The 5,795-nt window shown below is 40.5% G+C and overlaps 1 protein-coding gene across 2 annotated transcripts in view; it reads right to left on the bottom strand.

Moving 5' to 3' along the window:
• The window catches only part of Lamc2 (laminin subunit gamma 2), a 64,451-nt gene that overhangs the window by 50,906 nt on the left and 7,750 nt on the right, over nucleotides 1-5,795 (bottom strand). The window lies entirely within an intron of this gene.

Here is a 5,795-nt window from a genome sequence, read left to right as displayed (position 1 = left end):
AAAAAAAAAAAAAAAAAAAAAATGCCCAGGTTCAAACTTTTTAATCCTGACTCAGCTTCTAAGAATGGGGGGATGACAGGGGTACGCCACCAAACCCAACTTAAAATTCTTGCTTTGTAAAGAAAATAATCATGGTGAGCAAGGATAAGTTGAAGCTAAAAATCTCAAGTAGCTCCTTTTTCTGTTTGTTCATAGAAATCACACTAAAAATCAAATGTTCATTTACTTACAGGGTACCACTGCCTACGGAAGAGTCTCAGAACTGGTCTTGTGTAAGCCAGCAGCTCTTTTACACTCAAAGGTATCAAGTGTTGCCGGCTTCCATAAGAGATCCAGTGGTAAGTAGCTGGGCTGAACATGGGGAGTAGAATTGAAGTTGAGAATAGCACATTCATGGGCCAGCCAAATAGCTCAGTGGATTAAAGTGCCTGCAAGCAGACACTAAGGCCAGAGGTTCAATCCTCAGGCCTGCTGTGCCAGCCCTACGCTCTGGGGTGTGCTGCGATGGCAATGGAGACTGGGCATGGTGGCACACGCCTGTAATCCCAGCTCTCGGGAGGCTGCAAACAGGCGGATCACTACGAGTCCAATCTAGTAATAAAACCCTGAACACCCTGAAGACCTTTCACTAAAATACAGAAAAAAAAATTGATTAAAAGAAGAGAATAACACACTCATATTTTAAAATCTGACATGGCTTATCTTCATTACAAAAACAGATATAAAATATCTTTAAAATTGCAACCCATTCTAATATTTTTTTAAATTATTTTCACAGATATTCAAATTGCTCATCACTTATGAAGTCTATGGCATAAGGTATCTATCACCTACCGGATGGTACTGAGACACTGGAAGCTATGATTCTATTTGCAAAAATCAAATCTGAGCAACTCAGGATGAAAATAGGAATATTTTGAATCCTATACTTACATGTGATAATGAAAGTGGTTATGAGTTTTTCTAACTCTGAAACCCCCTACATAGGGTTTTCTTTCTAAAGTTTAGTAAGTTTCTTAGTTTGGGAAAATACATTAAAAGAAACTCTGAACATTTCATTTATTTTTTTTATTTTAATTTTTATTTTTTTGTCCTGTCAGAGGTGAATATTCTATTGGCATCTAAATACTATAGGTGTTTGAATTCAACTAAACAATCTAACACTGTCTAGCAGTCTATAATATTAGTGGGCTATCCTCAGAAGTTATTGACTTGAGCCTTTTACAGCTCATTGTATTAATATGGATTTACTTTATATACCTCGTTTTTATACTTTTCTGCTGGATGGTTAAGGCCAAGATATAGCAAGACCTATATACCAAGGAATGTAACTTTTGTACCTGACAAGGTCAGCCAAGTACTCTCAGGATTTATCCTGTAGCCCTGCACCGCCTTTTGTACATCCTTCCATCAGTGTCTGACATGAACATTTCATTTAAATAGGTGTTGAACTTCCTGATTTACATGAAGTTGTGAACATCTTATTTTAGGTTTGTCTTTTTGACGATCACAATACAATTTCTAATAAGTATAAGGGTATTTCCCACAGTGAGAGACTTAGCTAAATTTAGCCTTCTTGCTCATATTTTTGAAGCTGTGTTTTAAACTAGCACAGGCAAACAAGGCACCTACCCTGCCTGACCCATTTGCTTTTCAGGAAATGTAAATGCATATAGTGAGGACAGGGCTGTGCCATGAGCCACCGTGAAGCCAGGAACCACAGAGCCGAGCCCTTCAGCGCCTCATTCTGGATCGCAGCACACAGATAAATCATTTCAACTCTAGCGCAGAGTCATCAAGAGTCAATGAGAGTCAGATCACCATATCTCTTTTGAATGATCATGGACCAAATGAGGCACATATTTTCACTAAGGAGTCCATAATACACTGTGTCACAACCTGGACCTGCCTGGAACCTTGCACGTGGATGGCAGGTGACTCGGCTTGGCGGGTGGAGACTGCACCTGGAGACCGCGCTTGCAGATGTCTCCACTAACACTCCACTGGGAAACCAGGACCGAGGTGGCAGAAAATGCAGAGAAAAGTCCCAGTAAGCAGGAGGACTGGGGACATCACTTTTTGTCTGACTACCAAAGGAATTTCATGAGGATAAAGGGGGAACATGGAGGCTCAGTCTGACTGAGTGTGAGGTGAAAGGGAAGAGGGGGTCAAGACACAAGAGAAGGACTTGGCCTGGTGAGGACCCTCCCACAAGAGGGCTGGTGGCAGCAATGGCTTAGAGGCTCACCAAGCATTTGTAAAATATTCAGCCACCCACTTGTAACCCCACATTCCTCTGATCACAGCAATAGAGATTCCCATATTACTCGGAAGTTATCTACAAAGAAAAAATAGGCCACTCTAACACTGACTAGGATTCAAAGACCACCTTCCCCTTTGACCATTTTCTACGCAGTCTAGAAAAAAGTGTCCTATGTCCCTTTAGGAACAGCTGAAATAAAAAAGGTTAGAGCGTCTGCTTCAGCAAGCAAGAAGGAACCTCTGAAGCAAAGAGAACCAAAGAAAAATCACACAGAAGGAGGCTGAATAAAGAAGTGTTTCAAGACAAATTCTGGCTCTTATAGAAATGCTTTTTGGAGTATACATTAAATGTGGTCTTTCGATCATGTAAGTTTGTGTTAGCTCCTTTAAAAAGTTACCTAATAAATCTTCCTCTTTAAATGTTTTATTGCCCTAATGAATAGCATGGACTTTTTGCCATCACTACATCTGTTCACAAACACACTTAAGTGGGTTTTTCATGTCTTATTATAGTTCTCAATTTTAACCAATGATGGTAATTAAATACATTGTATAATTTTGGGAAAATATTTTTAAATAAATGTACAATATCTTCCTTGAACAATTACTTTCTGAAAAAAATTCTATTTGAAAAGGATAAATGAAAACCATATTACATAAAGTCAGAAGAATGAAATAAATGGGCACTTAGGGGCCCAAACACCTATATACATACACGAAGAGAAGTAACAAGTATTCCAAGAGGAGACTGAACCAGAGAGACTCCACTAGCACATAGGACCAACCGCAGTGTCCTGCCTCAGGAGGACAAATGTTCTGCTTCTCCATGGGCACCCCTCAGCCAGGTCCATGCGGCCTTGCCTCTGAACCCACATATCCAAGCATCGCATCGCGGCACAACTTCTTGGAGAGGCAAGAGCGGTGAGTTTGCACGCAGCTTGCAAATGGACCAGACTGAGATGAGAAATGACCTTTGAGTACTGGGAATCATTCCCTTTCTCCAAGAACAACACGGTAAAGGTGTGAAATAGAGGCATGTCTAAAGCTTATGTGGTGGATGCCCTGGCCAGGAAACTGACCCATTCCTGAAATGCCTCCCAAGAGTCACTAGTCTAGAGTGAGAAATAACTCCTGGACATGACTCTGTGTGCAGAGACTCTGAATATCAACAGCTATTGAAGAAAACGATGGTGAAACAGAAAGATCTATCCTATTCCTCAACTACCCTGCTTTATTTTTCAGCTAAAGTACTTGGTGAATTCCAAGTGACATGATAATCTAACAGCAGAACTGATCAAAGAAAAGAAGACACTTGGGAATTTGAAATTTGTTCTCCTGTCATTGGCCCACAAATCAGCTCTGTGCTTAGTTGTAACCTGCGGTGCTCTGCTATTTTTAAAGGAAGGGCCAGTATAATTGACCCACATCGCAGGAGAGGTTTCTGAAGTTCCATCTAGAGACACAGGAGACATACTTATGGGAGACCAAGATTCCATCAAGTTTGAGCATTAATTTAAATGAATATAATAAAAATTAAAATTTATAATAAAAATTAGAAATAAGTCAGAGAGTTATCTTAGTAGCAGAACATTCAACTGGTAGCAGTAACATGGCCTAACCAGGTGGCCCTGGTCACAGCAATCACTCTTCGGTGCCTCAATTTTCCAGGCTATAAAACTATTGTGCTTGCAGAAGCCCAGCTCTGCTATGACCAAGTGTGACAGCCTGGTAGCTCATAGCCTAGGCTGATGTCATCTTCCTCATCTACGAGAAGAGAGGCTGTGGTAGAAACTCTGAAGGCCCACTCCCATTCTAGTTCTAACCCTGGAGTCAGAAAAAAAAAAAGTGGTGAACGGCAAACCCTTGTATCAGAAATATTCTACATAAGTGCAGCTGAACATCTGGATAGTTTGCTCACTTTTTAATTTAGTTCTGGGAGATGATTTAACTGCATTTTTTTTCAGTGTGAAAATTCCCACAATAAGTAAAAATAAAATTTATAAAAGACACAGCTGGGATGCTGCAAGTGGTCAACAAACCAGCCCTGAAGAAGCCCAGGGCATGAATGCCTTTGATGAATTGGTCTCCACCTCTCCTCCAAAAGAATGAAAGGAAAAGCGTCCAGCCTTCCATTGATCAGAGTCTGAGAAGAGCCATTCTCTCCTACTTTTGTAACTGGGACATACATAAGCGCATGTTTGTCCAGCAGGAAGGGACATATGCAGACAAGGTCACCCGCAGACACTGAGGAGAATGCTTTTGGCTTTGGATAGGGTTCAAATATTACATCATCTATCTGGGAATTACATTAGAACACAACAACCCCAGTAGTGATTCCGTAATCTGCTAGGCTCACTTTGTGACTAAATTAGAGTCAATGGTGATACTATTTCTCTGCACTAGTCTAGATGTCTCAATCTTGTCCTTGCAAATTTCAAAAAACAAAAGCCACAGAAAACTTGAATAGGAATCTATTCCCAGGATGGCCTCAATACCTTAATTTTATGTTGTGACTTTCTCAGAAACACTGACAATGAATCAACAGTTTTCCCTGGTTTCTTGGAATAGTGGAGCTGGCACCAACCCAGTGGCTGTCCCAGTTCAGGACATCCTATGGGGGAATTTATGCCTACGTGGAATTTCCAATTCACATTCCAGGGTCTAACCCAATTCTATATTTCTGCTTACTACACAGGCTTAAATATAAGGTAGAGGTTTTTATTTTACCAAAATTATCCCGGGGTGGGAGTGGGGGGAAGGTTCACATTTAAATCCTTCTAAAATCTTGTACATTATGGTTCAGCTTCTCAATTGTTTAAGTATTGTTTGGGGCAGACACATTAAGCTGAAATGATGTCAACCAATATAACAGATGCTTACTGAGAAGAAAGAAGCTGAGTTATCTAGTATAATTCTTGGTATACAGTTATTTCACAATTATAATGTTACAAATTATCAAAAAAAAGTTCAAGATAACTGTAGGGAGGACCACAATGTGGTTAGAAAACTTTCTAACTTTTTAAATATTTTGGAAATATTGTACTTTTCAAGGACAGCTTCAAAAAATAGAATTAAATAGGATTGCATCTGAATTGCATCTCAAGTTGTCTATGTTTTTTGTTTTTGTTTTTTGTCTTTGTCTTTTTGAGACAGGGTCTTGCTATGCAGTTCAGGATGGCCTTGAGCCCACTGGTATTGAACTCAGAATGATCCTCTTGCCTCAAGATCCTGAGTGTTGGGATTATAGCATGCCCAGCTACAAATCTATCTTGAAAAGAGAATCCTGTGGACTAAAGTGTCTGCTTAGTCAGAGTGCAGTGGCTGGGGTTTGATCCCCCAGCGAGCCATGCTGGCCCTGCCCCCAGGGCACACTGAAAGGCAATTGAGACTGGGCGTGCTGACATGTGCCTGTAATTCTAGCACTTGGGAGGCTGAAAACAGGAGACTCACTATGAACCAAATCTGTGTAGTGAGACCCTGTAGACCCTGTACAGGGTCTCACTAAATACATGAAAGAAAGAAAGAGAGGGGGG

The sequence above is a fragment of the Octodon degus genome, unplaced genomic scaffold, assembly GCF_000260255.1.
Source record: "Octodon degus isolate 3935 unplaced genomic scaffold, OctDeg1.0 scaffold00273, whole genome shotgun sequence".
Lineage (NCBI taxonomy): Eukaryota > Metazoa > Chordata > Mammalia > Rodentia > Octodontidae > Octodon > Octodon degus.
Note: the sequence above shows the minus strand (reverse complement) of the source record. Positions and strands in the feature narration are given on the sequence as shown.